The sequence below is a fragment of the Perognathus longimembris genome, chromosome 13, assembly GCF_023159225.1.
Source record: "Perognathus longimembris pacificus isolate PPM17 chromosome 13, ASM2315922v1, whole genome shotgun sequence".
NCBI classification, from domain to species: Eukaryota; Metazoa; Chordata; class Mammalia; order Rodentia; family Heteromyidae; genus Perognathus; species Perognathus longimembris.
Window position 1 is genome coordinate 62,814,037 of NC_063173.1, and position 18,015 is coordinate 62,832,051.

Here is an 18,015-nt window from a genome sequence, read left to right on the forward strand (position 1 = left end):
TCACGATTAAGACCTATCACTATCATTCTTCTCCAGAAGGTTCCCACCTTCCCAAGTCCGAATCCTGCCCCGGTTAGACACGGGCTGCCCAGCCTCTTCCCCTGGGCCTGGCACCCTGTCCTAGCTTCTGTCTGGAGTTGACAACCCCAGGGCCTCCTAAGCACGCAAGATGCCGCCTGTCTCGTCTGGCTTACTCTGCGGTAGCTGTTGCTTGTGTCAGAGTTTCCACGTGTGTGCATGCGTGTGTGCGCAGACACTAGTACAGGGGCTTAGCCTCAGGGTCCTGCACTCTCACTTAGATTTCGCTCAAGGTTGGTGTCCTGCCACTTGAGCCATAGCGCTTCTGGCTTTTTGCTGGTAGCTGGTGGATAAGCGTCTCTCGGACTTGTCTGTCCAGGCTGACTTCAGAGCGAGATCTCCAGATCTCCGCCTCCCGCGTAGCTAGGATGACAGGCGTGAGCCCCAAGGCACTTGGCGGTGGCTTTCCTTGCGGAGGCTGATTATAACCCATCTGCAGATTGCAGATCGCCGCCCCCCCCCCCCCCCCGGTTCTGCCAACACAGGGCACCCAGGGCGTCAACCCAGAGCCCTTGCACTGCCCAGCCACCAGGTGGCCACCGGCTCCGGGCTCCTCCTCGGAGCCCAGGAAATGTCCTCATCCCGGTCTCTGAGAAGATGCCTGCGCAAGGGTAGAGGGGCCCAGGACACCCCTAGAGCCTCGAGGCGGGGAGGCGCTCCGAAGCTGTCGGTTTAAAGTAAGAAATTCAAAAGGTGCGACCGGGCCAGGCTTCCCCCAGGAGGTCCGAGGAGGGGATGTCCCGCCCACCCCACGCCCAGCTCCGTGGGCTCCTGGGGTCCCTGCCTCGTGGCTGCTCTCGTGCTTGTGGCCTCCTCGGTGTGGGAAGGGTGCTACCATTGGATGTAGGGGGGCCTCGATCTGGGGTGACTTCACGTCCAGACCCCACGCCGAGCTCTGGCTTCAAAGCTCCGCCTGTCTTCCTCTCTTCCTTCCAGGGTGGAAGGAGGCTGAGGCTTGCTCACTGATGGCGGGTGGGGCCGGAGGGCAGACGAGCCAGCTCCAGCTCCACGCTTCCCGAGCCAGGGTCTGGGCAGGACCCGTCCCCCGCCTCCTGGCATGGGGACCCTGCCATGGCCACCCTAGAGTGGTCCTGCCAGCCCCTCAGGTGACACCCACCCCCCTGAGCTGACTAATCAGCGGACCCGACAAGGGGACAGCAGCTTTGTCCTGCGTGGGAGGCCAGGGACAGGCGGGAGAGGGCGGGCAGGGGACAAAGCCCTCGCCGGGGCTTGCACAGGCCCCGGAGATTTGGGCAGGTGACCCATCCCACCAGCCAGCTCTCGAGGTCATTGCGGGGCTCCTACGGGCCCGCGGAGGGGAAGCCCACAGCCGGGGGCAGGGGCGGGAGGGACAAAGGGACTGGGGCGGCAGCTGGGCAGCGGGCCGGGCCCCACGGGGGGCAGCCCGCCTCCCCGCATCAGGCCAGATGGAGCGGGGAGGCCCTCGGGGACGGGGCTTTGTGCCGCCAGCCCGGGGTCTGCCACAAATCATCCATCACACGGAAGAGCCCTCATTTGAATTCTAATAAGGAAGGGGGCTGGGGCGGGGGCTTTCCTGGGGCCTCCATTCAGCCAGGATCCCAGGCCCACAGAACTGGGCTCCGGGAGGCCATCTTCCCAAGAAAGCTCAGGGAAGCTCTCGGGAGCCTTCATGGATTGAATTGGCAGCCTGCCACAGGAAATCCTCAAACTGCCCGTATACTTTCAGACAGGGAACCAAGGCTTTCCTGTGGGGACCGGCTGTCTTCGGGGCTCACTCCCAGTGTAGACACGGAGCGAAGGCTTTCCTGTGGGGACCGGCTGTCTTCGGGGCTCACTCCCAGTACAGAGGCTGCTGCATCTCATAAGCCCTTCCTCTGCCGGCCTGTGTGCTGGTGAGTTTCAGGTGCCTTGTAGCTGGTGGTGGGTGCAGCGACCCCACCCTAGGGTGCGGCTGGGCTGTGTCTGTGTCCTGTAGGGCAGCTACTCACTCAGGACCCGTGTGCCTGCTTCCGTGGGGTGGGGAGGAGGGGCACCGGGACTGGCCTTTCCTCCGGGAGCACCGTAGGACTGCGGTGCTGGGAAGGCCGCTGGCTGAGCAGGGCGGGCCCTGGATGAGGAGGGAGGGCGCCGGGCTGGGAGGAAGCTTCCTCTAGGCCCTGGGGTGACCTGGGATTGTTGGCCACAAGAGCACACAAGGCCTCATCAGCAGGAATAGACCGGGTGCCATGTGGCCCCGCGGGGCCCCAGACGCTCACCGGATGTGATGCGGGAGGGAGGAGACGTCACAGCCGTCCTTAGCGCTCTTCAGGATGCTCCTGCAGGGAGGGTTACCTGGGGCCCGGGGCACGCTCAGCCAGAGACCCCCGTCGGAAGTTAATGGCACTTATTAGTAACTGTCATAAGGCTGGTAAGAGCTCACGTCGCGAGGACAGTTACACGCCAGCCCTACCCCTGGCACGCCTGCGTGGCCTCATCAATCCTGAGCACAGTTCCGCGGCACAAAACCTCACACTTCAGAGATCAGGAGCCACGACAGGTTTCCCTGTGTGTGGACAGCCACCATGATGCTTTATAAACCGCAGATCCGTGCCAAAAACCCAGGCAGAAGTTCCGGCATCTTCGGGGTTCCTGGACCAGTCCTCCACGGACACAGAAGGCAACTGTACGAGGCAAGACCTCGTTTTAAAAACGTGAGCAGGTCAACCTTGGAGAGACAGGCGGAGCTGGTGGCAGGCGTGTGACCCCATACGTGTCCATTCGACCCCCCCATCCCTGTTCCTGGAAAAGTCCGCCTCAGATCCAGGATGCCTTCCACCTCACAGATCTCAGGTCTGTGTCTGTGCAGCACCTGCTGATGCAGACCCCACCCCGGGCCGGTCCCCAGCCCCCAGCCCCGCCCCAGCCCCCAGCCCCAGCCCCAGACCCCAGCCCCAGCCCCCACCCCGCCCCGAGCAGGTCTGCATCTTCTCTTTCCACATCGCTAGGACTTACCCACCACTGCCGGCTAGACGCCCATCTTTGCCCTGCGACTCATGAGAGCCCTTACCAGGCACGGCCGCGTGGGGTGTGCATTCCCCGGCACCTGCGACACACAGAGCTGTCCAGGCCATCCCACGCCTGCCTGCACGGTGGGGGCCCCTTGTAGGTGGTCGGTTGTTGGGGTTTGGTTATTTTTGCCGCAGCTATTCTTACGCAGGTGCTTTGCTGTGAGAACCACCGCGTCAGCGCAGCCGACTCTCGGACTTGGTGTGTGAAGGTTTCCGGGTCTGCTCTACACTTACTTGTAAATGACTGTAGGGCAAGTTTAGTCCTCCCCATTTGCCCAAACGGCTCTGGTGGCTTTGGGGTGCCTGAAGGTGACCTTGGGCTCATGACGGTGGCCTCTGGCAGCGCCAAGCCGTGCATCTAAGTGACCGACACCCACCTGCGTGCACGGCCCCGGGCGTACCAGAAGGTTCTCCCTGGAAGGCGGAGCCCCGAGCCAGGAGCCAAGTCCTCCTCCACACCGTCCTGCGATCATGTTCTATGGGCTGTGCTGTAGCTCCAGTCACGACCACGGCAGAGCCCCGGCCCCTCCACCGCCCCCCCCCCACCCCGGGTGTCGCAGCCAAGCAGGGCTAGGAGCACCAAGGCACAAAGGACCTCAGTGTCTCACCCCCGTGGCAACCCGTGCGCACGGAGAAGAAAAGGCATGGCGTCCTCAGTAGATGCAGAAAAGGCTTGCGTAAGGCCTCACCTTGCCTCGCGATTTAATAAAAAGCCCTTGCCAGCAAGGGCTGGAGAGAAGCTTCGCGTCACTATCCCAGTGAGCTGCCCTTGGCGTCGGGGGCAAGGCTGGGCCTGGGACGGGCTTGCGCTCAGTGCTGGTGCTGAGTCACAGTGACAGCTTCCCCTGTGACATGTACTCACAGAGAGACGGGTCTCCTTACCAGGAGGTGACAGGGAGACCCCCTGGGTGGCCCCCATCCTGTAGGACGGAGCCCCCGGTGACACGGGAGACGGGACGCACACGGGCAGGAGTTCTGATCGTCGCCTGGTGCCGGAAGGCTGCTGTCTCGGGTTCCTGGCTAGGCCTCCCCACCTCGCGCCTGGGCATGTTGGAGCACGAATAGACTTTGACGTGGAGCGCCCCCGTGCTGAGACCCACCCGCTTCCCGCCTCGAGGACCTGCTATTTTCATCTGCTGCCGAAGCGGGCTCGCCGGGGCTTTATTTAGGAAGCACAGAAGCAGCTCTGCAAAGTTCCACACTCGGTGAACAGGGGAGCCGGGAGCATGCTCTGTGTGCTTCGTGTACGGATGGTTCACGTAACTGAAATGAACTTGAGCAGGCATTGCCTCTGTGTCCTTTTGTCCTGTCCTGTGATTCTTTCCTGTTATTCCTTCATGCCTAGGTAGCATGGGGGCTGTGTGCCGCCGTGGGAATGTGCCTGTGGATTACTACGTGTCCTTTTGTTTGTGGGTAACCACGTGGAGTGTCTTTGTGTCCACGTCAGATCCCCCACAGAGTCAGGGACAGGTAACGGTCACCTTGTCCCGGTCATGCTCTGTCCTGGTTTTCTGTCTCTCTGGGTGCTGTTAGAACGTTGGCACCCAGGGTGGGGCCCCAGCTCTCATGCCAGTCTGGCTCCCGGAAGGGGCCCTCAAATATGGGTAGAACGAATGAGTTAGTGACCGGATCCATTTTATCCTGTATTGCCTTAGAAGTGGGCCATTTCATTGACGTGATACAAGTTTAATGGGGGGTGGGGGGAAGAGAGAAGTCCATTTCATCAATAATTTCAAATGTATTGGTATAAACTCGTGGTGCAAAATATTTTCTTCCATAATTTCCTCTCCTCTTCCTTTTGTCTTTTTCTTGCTTTGCAGCCCAGGCTAACCCTGAACTTTAGACCCTCCTCTCCTGCCTCTGGAGTGCTGGAATTATAGACATGTGTCTCACACCTGGCTGGTTTTCTCTCTCTCTCTCTCTCTGAGACTGGAGCTTGCTAGTCACACGCCCAGATCTTTTTGATTTATTTTTCAGACATGGTCTTGCATTTGCCCCACACCAGCCTTGGGACCACAATCCTCTCACATTTCCCACACCTCTGAGGAGATGTGCCAGTGCACCCAGCTGTCTTGTTAAGATGGGATCTCTCTGACTTTTTACCCAGGCTAGCCCAAAACAATTCTCCTCTTGATCTCTGCCCCCGGAGTAGCTGAGATAAAGGCAAAAAGCCGCCTGTCCATGCATTGCCTTTTCTATTTATTTTGATTAACTCAATTCCAAGTCCATCTTTAGGCTTCATTGGGTGAATCTGCTTTTTAAATCTTCTGTTTTGGCTGTCTGTCCTGCCTGTTGTCATTCCATCCCTCTCCTTCGCTGGAGTGTCCGCTGGACCCTTGTCCTGGCCTCAGTGCTGTTTCTGGCCTGCCTCGAGCCTCCCCGGCTCCCTCCCGGCCAGCTCGCCGGTCTCGCACCCAGAACCCACCAGACAGCTTGCAGCCCCGTTGGGTGCTCACGCGCACACCTCGCTGGGAAGGCAGAGGTGTCTCTCAAACGTCAACAATGCTGATTTCAGGTTTACCGCACGTGTGCCGAGGCCTTTGGGTGTCTTCTGCTTGGCAGCTCTCATGAAGGTTTTTGATGAGCCTCAACGGGGGCACCGAGTTTCCTGCCAGAGGAGACTGGGTGCTGTGTGGATTCCCCCCCCCCCTCCTTTGACATAGCCACCCTCAGGCTCCATCTGACGTGTGGACCTTGGACGCCCTCTCCAGGATGGCCCAGGTGCTCAGGGACTGGTGTCCGCTCTGGTGCTGTTGGGAGATGATGAGGCTTAGAGTCTGGGTCTAATGGGAAGAAGTTAGGTCACTGGTGTGTGTGTGTGTGTGTGTGTGTGTGTGTGTGTGTGTGTGTGTGTGTGTGCCCTGGAAGGGAGCAACAGGAGTGCCCCACATGCCACACCCTAAAGTGCCACCACAGGCCTGAGCAATGAGACCATGGCGTGGAACCACAATACACCTTTTCCTCCGTGCAAGCTGGCTGTGTTCAGGTATTTCACGTGTGCGGAGTGGCTAACTCAGTCCTCGGGTGCATGCGTGCTTGTTTTTGTCTACTCCGCTGGTCTCTGAGGGATTGTGGGCCCACGCCTGGGGGTTTTGCCTTCTAAGTTTCAGAAGCGTTGGGCCGTGCGCATCATGACTGCTGCGTCTCTTGACTCCTGCCCATCTGAGTTCTGCCTTAATGAGCGCGTACTCACGTGCTGTTTACCGTGGCGTTTTCTATTTGCTGCCTGGCTGCCAGATCTCCGTCATTTATTCCCCTACGTGAAGGAGTCTTTGGCACCCTGCTCCTTTTGTGCCCGTTTTGATTGGCATCTTGGCTAATGGTCCTTCCCACTTCAAATCCAGAAGCTTCTCAGTGGGAACTGGGCCTTGTGCTCTCCCCTGCACTCACTGATGAAGGCTTTGCACCTGTCCCCACGTCTCCTGCTTCCTGCCTACCTGGGCTTTGTCTCTCTTTCCCCCTTTCACTGTATTGGCAGAGTTGTCTTTGTTTTGCTTTTGGTCTAAATGGTGGGTTGGAAGATCTATATCCTACTTCTATTTTTCTGGTAGCCTCTCTTAAGCGCCTTTAAAATTATGTGCCAGTACTGAGGGTTGAATTCAGGGCCTGGGCACTGTCCCTTAACCTTTTCACTGAAGAGTACTGCTCTACCACTTGAGCCACAGCTCCATTTCTGGCTTTTTGCTGGTTAATTGAAGATAAGAACCTCATGCATTTTCCTGGCTAGGCTGACTGCACACTATACTCTTCAGATCTCGGCCTCCTGAGTAGCTAGGACTATAGGTGTGAACCATTGGTGCCCGGCTTAAGTCTTCATATGCCCTGTAAGAAGAGCACCTTCCTGAAAGATGCCCGCGGAGGCTGGGGCCCACTTCCACCTCCGTTCACCTCCGAAGTGGGGCCATCCTGGGCTCCGTTTACCATCGACACCACTTAGAACAGGCGTGGCATGTGATAAGACCCGCGCGGCCCACGCATTACGCTCTGAACCCTCTTCTGCACCCGGGGAAGGCCCACCACCGTGGCATCCGCCTGGGTTGTCTCCAGAATAACAGGCCCCCTTGTGCTAGGTTTGAAATTCCTATGTAGATGCCACCTACACATGTGTGCACCTGCACCTGTCCACACAATGCCCGCCTGACCCTGCAAGCAAGTGCACACTAACACAGCGTACGCTCTACCACGCTCTACCACACACCTCAACACACTTGCACACGCATGCACAGTGCAGACACACACACATAACCATGAGCCCTTTGGATGCACACACACTCGGTCAGCCTGCACTACGGGGCACAGCCCCCTGTTCTGCCTGTGTCCTGTCCCTCAAGCCTGGAGGTGCCAGGGCCAGGTGGCCATCCAAAGCCACGGGAGCTGACGTGGCCAGTGGGCACTGAGGGAGTCTCAGTGACGGGAACCTGCTGGCCACGCGAGGCGGGGCCGTGGGACGAGATGCTGGCCAGGGCGGCGAGAGCAGGAGATGGCTGCCTCTCGCTGTGGTGGTGAAGCCAGGGGCAGAGGAGGCCAGGAGGACCAGCAGCATGGGCCGAGAGGTAAGAAACTCAGGAGGGGGAGACAGGGAGATGGAAAGGGGCTGAGAGACTCCAGGAGGGAGGACAGGGCATGGAGGGGGGACAGGGCATGAGGAGGGTGGAGGGAGGGGGCAGAGGGAGGGGGGTCAGGGCCTGGAGGGGGGACAGGGCATGGATGGGAGACAGGGCATGGATGGGAGACAGGGCATGGAGGGGGGACAGGACATGGATGGGAGACAGGGCCTGGAGGGGGGACAGGGCCTGGAGGGAGGGACAGGGCACGGGGAGGGTGGAGGGACGGGACAGGGCCTGCAGGGAGGACAGGGCATGGAGGGAGGGGGACAGGGCCCGGGGAGGACGGAGGGAGGGGGACACGGAGCCCCACAGAGCTGGAAATCGAGGCGCATCCCCCACGCGAGTGGGACCGCGGCGATCAGCGGGCGAAGGCCCGGGTCGGCCCTCGGTCTGCACGCGGGTCCGGAGCCACCGCCCTCCTCCTCCCGTCCGGCGAGCGGCCGGCAGGGGGCGGCCGAGGCTCCGCGGCGGAGGAAGGCGCGGGGCGGTTCCCGGCTGCCTCCCGCTTCCTTCCAGGCAGGGGCGGCCGGAGGCGGAGCCTGGGCGGGCGGGGCCTGGAGCCCTGGAGGGCGAGCCCTGCCGCCCGGGGGCGGGGCCTGGGGCGGAGCCAGAGGGCGGAGCAAGGAACCCTAGTGGTCGGATTCAGTGGCCCGGGATGGAGCTTTGGGCGGGGCCTGGTGGCCTGGTTGGCAGGCTCTGGGGCCCGGGGGCGGGGCTTGGGCGGGGCCTGGCGGCCTCTGGGGGCGGGGGGCGGGTCTTGGGCGGGGCCTGGCGGCCTGGTTGGCAGGCTCTGGGTTCTGGGGGCGGGCTTGGGCGGGGCCTGGTGGCCTGGTTGGCAGGCTCTGGGGCCTGGGGGCGGGGCTTGGGCGGGGCCTGGGGTGGGGTGGGGATGGAGACTTTTCTGTCTCTCTGAAGGGTCCCATTGGACTTTTAGGGGGGATTGCGTGGGAAATATAGGCTGCATTCTGCAGAGTGGCCGTTTTTGCAGTGTTGACCCTGCCCATCCATAACCACGACAGGTCTTTCCATCTTCTCGTCTTCTTCCCTTTCTCCAGTGATTTGCAGTTGTCATTGTAGAGGTCTTTCACTTCCTTAGTTAAATTACTACTGCGAATGAGTCTGTTTCCCTGGTGTCTTTCTCAACTCAAACTGCACCGGATTTTTATATATTGTATACTGACACTACTGTATATTGGATACAGTTTTGTTGTTGTTGTTTGGCCAGTCCTAGGACTTGAACTCAGGAACTGGGTGCTGTCCTTGAGCGTCTTTTACTCAAGGCGAGCGCCCTACCACTTGAGCCACAGCACCACTGTGGCTTTTTCTGTGTATGTGGTGCTGGGGAATGAATGGAACCCAGGACTTCAGGCGTGCTAGGCAAGCACTCTACCGCTAAGCCACCTCCCCAGCCCCATGGGTGCTGGTTTTTGTGCATTGATTTTTTTTTTTTTATCTTGCCACTTTACTGAGAGTGTTTATGAGATCTAAGAGGTTTGTGTCCGTGGAATTTTTAGGGTCTTTAGAAAAAGATCACCTGAAAATAAGGATAGGTTGACTTTTTACATCCCTATTTGAATGCTCTTTTGCCTTATTGTTCTGGCTAGGAATTCCTGTTCTATATTGAATAAGAGTGGGGAGAACAGACACCTTTGTGCATTTCTGACGATAGAGGAAATGATTTTTGGTATTTCCCATTTTGAATGACATTAGCTATAGACTTGAGATATATATCCTTTACTATGTTGAGATATGGCCTTTCTATTCCTAGTTTCTTCAGCGCTTTTATCGTGGAAGGATGTCGAATTTTGCCAAACACACTTCCTACGTCTATTGAGATGATCATATGGTTTGGGTTCTTGATTCTGTTTAAGAGGCGTGTTACATTTATTGATTTGTGTACGTTGAAACACCCTTGTATCCCTGGCATGAAACAAAGTTGACCATGGTGTATGGCCTTTTTAATGTATTGTTAGATTGCTCAATTAGTAATTAATTTGCTATTCTTAGTATCTTTCTATCTGTGTAGCCAGTTTGTGCTGTGAACTTCTCTCAAAACACCGCTTTACCTGCATTCTACAAAGCAGATTATGTTTTAATCTTTATTCAGTACAGTGTTCGGTGTAGTCTTCTTTTTTTTTTTTACTTCTTCTTTGGAGCCTGGGTTATTTAATTATATGTTATTTAATTTTCCAACATTGTGAGGAGGTCCCAACTATCTTTTTATTACTGATTTCTAATTTGATTCCATTTTAATCAATGAACATACTTTTCATTAACTAAATCATTTTAGACTTGTTTTCTGGTCTAGAAAGTGGTCTGTCTTGGTAAATGTTCACTATGTACTTTATTCTTCTGTTGTTGGGTAGTTATCCACAAATGGACATTTTCTATAAATATCAACCAGATATTAGATGGGACTCTTTTAGTGCTTGGATCCCTTACTATGTTTCTGTTTATTCTGTGTGTGTGTGTGTGTGTGTGTGTGTGTGTGTGTGTGTGTGCCAGTCCTGGGGCTTGAACTCGGGGCCTGGGCACTGTCCCTGAGCTTCTTTTGCTCATTGAGCCACAGCACCATTTCTGGCTTTTTCTGTTTATGTGGTGCTGAGGAATTGAACTCAGGGTATCATGCATGCTAGGCAAGCACTCTACCACTAAGCCACATTCCCAGCCTCTGTTTATTCTATTCAATGTTTTTAGAGGTGTTGAATTCTTCAACTCTAGCTATAGATTTGTCTGTTGTTTTCTATGGTTCTCTCTTTTTGCTCCAAGTATTTTGAAGCTCTGTAACTGGGTGTAACTTCCAGGACTTTTATGCCTTGTTATTATAGTTATCTCATTATAAAAAGGACCCATTTATCTGACAGTGAAAGGCAAAGCCCTGTGGGGTACTCCGCTCTTCCCTATCAGATGTGTGATCGGTTGCTCTGTTGGGTGGGGTAGGAGGTTGTGTGAGCTCACGGCATGATTTCACAGGTCTTTTGGGTGTTTCTTGTGCATCCTCTGGTGGAGACTCAGGAGAGCTTCTGTGGTTTCCTCCCTGGTCCTTACAACTCAAGTTTTCCTGGCCTCCTGAGCTCAGAGAGATCTGATCTTCACCTCTGTTCCCCCCGCCCCATCCTCAGCGTGAACAGAGACAATCCCTTCGTTTATTTCTCATCTCTCAGTGACAGCTGACCTTCATTGCCTGATGTGCTACGTTCTGAAAACTGCTGCTTCATATTGTGTTTCCTGGATTCAGAAGAGGGATGGAAGTTGTTCTATAAATATCTACTTTGTTGCTTCTCCCTACTGCATAGTATTCCATGGTGAATATCCATCACGTTTTACTTATTCATTCCTCTAAAGAGGAATAATTAGGCTACCCACTTCTGCTACATAAACAACTGCAACAAACAACCTTGAGTGTGCTCCCTTGTGAGTTCACATGAATGTGTTTACAGAACAGACTCTTGGAGAGGGCTCATGGGCATTGTTAGCATCACTAAACATGCCTTTCATTGTGCTTCAGAGTCCTCTGCTGAGCCGCCCAGACTTGGCATCCTCTTTCTCTAATTCTTTTTATTCAGACAAGTATAAAGTGGTATCTCAATATTGTTTCATTTATTTGTATGTATCAGAGCCCTTTGATAGATCTGTCAAGCATTTGGAATTTCCTTCTGTATGTGGGGGGTGGGGCATGCCACCAGCTCTGGGGTGAACTCAGTCCCTTGAACTCAGTGCCTGGGTGCTGTCCCTGAGATTTTGTGCTCAAGGCTAGCACTCTACCACCACTTGAGCCACAACCCCACTTCCAGCTTTTTGCTGGTTAATTGGAGACAAGAGTCTTAGGAATTTTCCTGCCTGGGCTGGCTTCAAGTCATGATCCTCAGATTTCAGTCCCCTGAATAGCTAAGATAACAGGCATGAGCCACCAGCACCCAGCTCTTCCGCCATTTCTTGAGTCCACTCAAGACAGTCTTTATAATAGTACAGTGTGTGTGTGTGTGTGTGTGTGTGTGTGTGTGTGTGTGTGTGCTGGTCTAGGGGCTTTAATTCAAGGACAGGGTGTTGTCCCTGAGCTTTTTCACTCAAGGCTGGCACTCCAGCACTTGAGCCATAGCTCTAGCTCTTGCTTTTTGGTAGTTAATTGGAGATAAGAGCCTCAGAAACCTGTCTGTCTGGGCTGATTTTGAACCACCACACACAGATCTCAGCCTCCTAAGTAGTTAGGATTACAGGTGTGGCACCTGGCCCCATAGCACTACTTTTACCTCCAGCATTTCCTTTCGATTTTTTTCTCATCTTGTGCATTTTCCTGTGTTTTCTGCTTTTTCCACTGGATTCTTGAGCCTATTAACCATAGTCCTCTTGTTCCCACCCAGCATTCCTAGTGAATCTGGGCCTTGCTGAGGTATTCGTTGGTTTTCTGCCATTTTGTATGGCCTGTCATGTTTTGTGGGAAGGTGGTTTTGTTGGAAGGTCTGACGTGGGAGGTGAAAGGACCCGTCAGGAGGAGGCCTTTGGCGGTGCGTGCTCAGGTGTGGGAAAGAGGGGCATCCTTCTAGACAGTGTCTCAGGTTTGGACCGCAGTGAGTCTGGGCTGTGACCGTCCCCAAAGGTGTTCACCACCAGTGCATGGAATGGATAAAAGAGGCTGGAGCTTCCCTCAGGAAGCAAGAGAGAGCTGGGTTCAGACAGTGCTGTTCCCTCAGGCCTGTGGGCTCTGCTAGACTCCTGCCGGGCAAGTGCCAGTAAGTTATTTTCTCTTGAAGATGGGCCTTCTTAACAGTGCTTTTAAATCATACTCTGAACAGGTGTGGTGCTACAAACCTATAGCTCCACAGCAGTGAGAGAGTGAGGCAGGAGGTTCACAAGTTCAAAGCCAGCTTGGCCTCGATAAGAAAACCCTGTCTCAAAACACCAAACAGAATAGAACGGTATAGCATAGCCCACAGTAGCCCCTTCTCCTGCCCCGGCCGGATGCCCAAGTGGGTCTTCGCTGGGAGAATGGGGCAGAGCGTCTGGAGGCCAACGTCACCAGCACTGGGCTCTCAGGATGGGTCCTGCCGGAGGTCTGTGAGGTGGGTTTCTGCTCCAGTGAGTCGTGAGTCTGTCTGCACCTGTCCGTTCCTGTAGTGCTGGGCCAGCTTGCCCACAGCCTCGCTTCTCGGATAGGTCTAAGAATTAATTACTGACACTTCTGTTTTGCTTTCTGCTTTTTACTTGCTGTTAGGACAGAGTGTCTCCATGAATTATCTTTGCCAAGTGTCATCTGCTCCCTATTGGGATCCCGAATGCCACCATAATAATTGGAACCAGAAGGGGTCCTAGCAGGCTGACCCTTCGGTGGGGTCATGGGGTGGTATCTCTCACACTGTTGGTGAGCACGCGGACCCGTTCCTTGCCAAGGGCAAGTGGAACTCTGGGAGTCCCTGTCACGCAGAGACTGTGCTTTCCCAATGGTGGCACGTGGCACTACACAAGCAAACAGCTGACGCTTGGTTGCTGTGACAAGAAGCCTAAGGAGTGTGCTGGCTACTTCCTTCGGATGTCCTCCGACAGTGTCTGCAGGAGACAGGGCCGCCCCATCCTCCAGCCAACGCCCACCGGGAACACACTTGCAGTCCAGCACATTAGGGGACGGCTCGTCAAAGCGAAGGGCCGTGTGGGGAGCCGCAGGGCAGGTTAGTAAAAGGGCATTCGATCCCGGCTTCTGTGCATGATGATGGGCCTTTGCTCTGGGTTTGGCGCTAATGAGAAGCCCAGATAAGTCTTATCTAGGAGGAGGAAGACTAGTCTGATGCTGAGTCAGTAACCAACTGGGTGGGAGCCGCTTGGTCACGTGGCCTGGACAGGATTCACACTGATCACACAGCGGTTGAGCTCCCTCATGCCTTGTGGCCAAGCACCCCACCGGCGCCGGACACAGTGCTGGATGTTATGGTTCGGCTGAATTGGTAATGCTCAGGAGAACACCACAGCCTAGCAGCAAGTCAGGATTTCTACCTCTTCCTCGGGTAGAAAGTGAGCAAGCCCAGAGAGGACTTTGCAGGGATCTCCTCTCCCCACTAGCACCGGGGCAGACACAGCCCAGGAGCGTGGCAGAGGACAAGGGGATCATGGCATGAGGAAGCTGTGAAGATCGCTAGGTCTCGTTGCAGGTGCAAGAGTGGAGAACGCCACCGGCTGTTCATGGTTCTTTCTCCTGACAAAGCACCGCTGGCAGCCAGTGCGCCCAGTCCTGCTGCAGCCGGCCACCGCCTCGTTCAGGAAGATAGCGGTGGGTTGCAGCTCGGACGTGTTCTCTGCTGGGAGCCCAGACAAGGCTTGTTGACCTGGATGGAGAATGAGAGGCGAGGGGAGGAGGGAAGAGTGCGAGCTGTTTTCCACTTGCACTCCCCAACTGCAGTAGGTTGCACAATGTCTGGCCATTTTCCCCACCAGGAGCAGCCGGCCTGGCTGGATCACCCCTTGAACCCAGCCGGCTAGGTGAGGTGTTTCGGCCATGTGACACGAGCAGCTGTGCCACAGGAGGAGGCCCAAATGCTGGCACCCTGGGACGCCATGTCCCGCTGCCCTTGGGAACAGGCTGGGCCGCTGGAGGGCGCGGGACACCCGGGCCATGCGCTCTTGACCACAGCCCAGGCTCTCGGGGAGTATCCAGACTCCGCCGAGTCCATCAAACAAACTGAATATGCAGATGAGACCCTGAAAAGAACCCAACCCATACCAAACCAGAACTGCCCAGCAGAATGGCAAACCACATGGATGCCTGTTGCTTTAAACTACCAAATTTGAGGCGGCTTGCTACAAAGAAAAGAAAATGATACCACTAGCTAGACTCCAGTGGCTCAAGCCTGCAATTCTAGCTACTCAAGAGGATCGTGGTTCAAAGCCAGCCTGGGCAAGAAAGTCTGAGAGACTCTTATCTCCAATTAACTACCAGAAAACCAGAAACGGGGCTGTGGTTTAAAGTGGCAGAGTGCTAGCCTTGAGCAAAAGAGCTGAGGGACAGTACGGAGGCCCCGAGTTCAAGCCCTATGGCCAGAAAAGAAAAAAAGGGAAATGATATAAAATGATATCCTCCCACCCCCTTTTCCATGCTGATCTGAGCTGGGACGTCCTCACAGGCTACACCACTGGGATTCCTCTACTCTCCGCATCCCGTGGTGCTCAGCCAATGGGCTCCACTGACAAGGGACGGGAGGGCGTTGCCCAGAGAGATTCGTTCCTTCCCCTTGCCTGCTGAATCTGCAGTCGGCCAGCGGCGGTGTCTTCGTGCCCCAGACCCGGCGTTCCTTGGGTTCTGCTAGCAACCTTCTGGCCTAGCTCCCTTGGGCTCAGGATGGAAGTGCTTGCCTCTTTCAAGTGCTTTTAATTCCACATATGTCCTTCTAAACAATCATTAAAATACCTTTTTTTTTCTTTTCTTAAAATTGTTCTTATAAAGATGATGTACTGAGGGGTTACAGTTACATAAGTCCATTGAAATACTTTTAACTGCTCTTCAAAGTGTGACATCTCTGTCTCAACTCTGAATTCTTACTTCTGATGTTTTTTTTTTTTTTTTTTTTGCAGGGGTCTTCTAAGTGGACAATCACATGAATTACAAGTCGTTTCTTCCTTTGCCCTACTGTTTTGGTGGGGTCTTTTCCCTATAAATTTGTGAGACATTTTAGCAAATTGTCTCTAGCTATTTTGTCATGTAAATTGAAGACGTTTTCTGTTGGCCTCTTTTTTGATGTTACTGGGGATTGAATTCAGGGCCTTGCACTTGCTAGGTAGGTGCTCTACTACTTGAGCTGAGCCTCTAGTCCCACTTTTGCACTGGTTATTTCCAAGGCAAGGTCTTGCTTGACGACTAGGCTGACCTGGATGTGATGTTCCTGTACGTGCTTCTGTGGAAGCTGGAACAAGAGGCCTGCTCCTTCTCACCCAGCCATTGGCTGAGATGGAGTCTCAGAAACTTCTTTTTGCTTGGGCACAGTGGCTCACTCCTGTATTCTTAGCTACTCAGGAGGCTGAGATCTGAGGATCACAGTTTGAAGCCAGCCAGAGCAGAAAAGTCCCCACCAGACTCTTGTCTCCAATAAACTACTCAGAAAACCAGAAGTGGCGTTGTGGCTCAAAGTGGTAGGGTGCTAGCCTTGCGCGGAAGAGCTCGGGGACAATGCCTCGGCCGTGAGTTCAAGCCCCACAACTGATAAAACAGCAACAACAACAACAAAAACCTTTCTTCCTGCCTAGGCTGACCTCAAGCCACGATCCCATGTTCTCTGCCTCCTATGGATGAAAGGTTTGGGCCACTGTGCCAGGCACTACCTCATTCTTATGGACAGAAAGTCTGTGTATATCGAAGTGCACAGATCTAAGTACACAGGTGGTTGGGTTTTTGGTAAAGTACGTGCTGGCGTGAGGAAGGCTGGTGGGATCTTAGGTGACCGCTACAGGTTTGATATGGCTGTCCCCCGAAGGCCCACGGAGTGAGGACGGCTGGGTACTGGAATGGCCTGTATGGAGTGGACACCGAGCAGGCCTGGCCTCGAAAGGGGAGGCGGAGGCCCACTCTATCCCCTTGCTTCTCTTTCGCCCTGCCACATGCTCCCTGCCATGATGTACTGCCTCACCACAGGCTCCGGTGATGGGGCTAACAGTCCCGGGCAGAACCGCCCCACCGTGCGCTAAACAAACCTTTCCTTCATAGAAGTGGGTAGCCTCAGGCACTTGTCAGGAGAACAGAAAATTGACCGACACAGAAATGTAAAAAATTCTGCTAGAAGATATCGGTTCTGTGGGGAAGTGCTTCTTGCCACCTGGCGCGAAGCAGCAAGGCAGAGAGCACTCATGAGGGCCAAGGGGAGACTGTGGTTTTTAAGTAGGGTGCTCAGCTAAGTCCTCACTGAGGAAAAATGGTTGGCATCGGGCTGGGCCACATGGCTACGTAGGGGTACATTATTTACACCCCCTAATGCTACTGTAAGTTTAGTGGCTTAAAACAGCACCCAGTTTCTGTAGGACAGATGTTTGGTGGCATTTGTCTCGGCAGGTTCTTAGAAGTAAGTCCCCCCTGGAGGTTTGGCTGTGGTAGGACTCAGCCTCTGATTACCGGCAGACTTGCCTTCCTTGATATCATAGCCCATCTGGCAGCTTGTTTCTTCAAAGTAGTCAATTGTGAGACACTCCAGCCAGATGGGACTTTACACAATCTACGGTAATCATCTGAGTGACATCCGGCCACATCTGCCACATTCTGGTATTTAGAAGCAAGCAACAGGTCCTGTCCACACTCCTGAAGAAAGGACTGCAAAAGGACTTGGACACCAGAAGGTGGGGGCGAAGACCCCCGCAGGGCAGGTACAGCATCTGGTGTTCCGAAGAGGTCCTGGCAGGAGAGGTGGTCGGCACACAGACGGCCCTCGATGCAGCAGATCTGGAGATCACTGAGAACGGGGGTGGACAGGAGTCTGGGGAACCCTGCTGCATTTCCACCAAGGACACCCAGGAGTGGAGTGGTAACAGAGAAGGAAATGAGAGACTGTGACATTGCAAGTGGTTGTGAAGAACAGTTCTAGGAGGAATGTCCAAGGGGTCAGGTGTACTGCAGCATACTAAGAGGGAAACTGAGAATTGACCAACACAGAGAGAGCTGCTGACCTCTAGACATGAGTTTTCAGTGGACGGTGGCTGGGGCTAAGTGGTCTGATTGGCAGGAGGACCTCCCATAACTGGACTTCTAGGGCATGTCAAGTCCAGCCACTTGCCCCAAGATGCCAGAGAGACACGCAGTGTGTGAAGGGCAGGGAAAGACATGTGAAGACAGGTAAGCAGTTCAGCCCATGTTCCAGTTAGACAGGCGCCTTTGCTTAACCAGAGGAAGCCCAGGGGCAGAGGGCAAGAGGTACAGGTAAACAGTCTGGTCAGAGCTGTGGCCAAGCATCTTCTGGTTGCTTATTATCTCAGGATTGGTCAGCTCTTGGTTTAGTTTCAAGTCCTCTGGAAGGCACAGCATTTGAGTGGGTTGGAAAACCTCCAGACACTTGTCGCGGATGTTTAGCTGTAAGTGCTGTCTCAGATGGAATCCAGAAGACTGAGGTCTGACAGCCTGGGTGGCAGATGCAAAATGGAGGCAGAGGATTTGCAGAGCCGGCTGAAGTCAGGACTTGGAGTAAACACAGTTTCTCGGGGCAGGAAGGTGGCTTCCTGGTAGAGTGCTTGCCTAGCATGCATGAGGCCCTGGGTTCGATTCCTCAGCACCACATACACAGAAAAAGCCAGAAGTGGCTTTGTGGCTCCAGTGGTAGAGTGCTGGCCTTGAGCAAAAA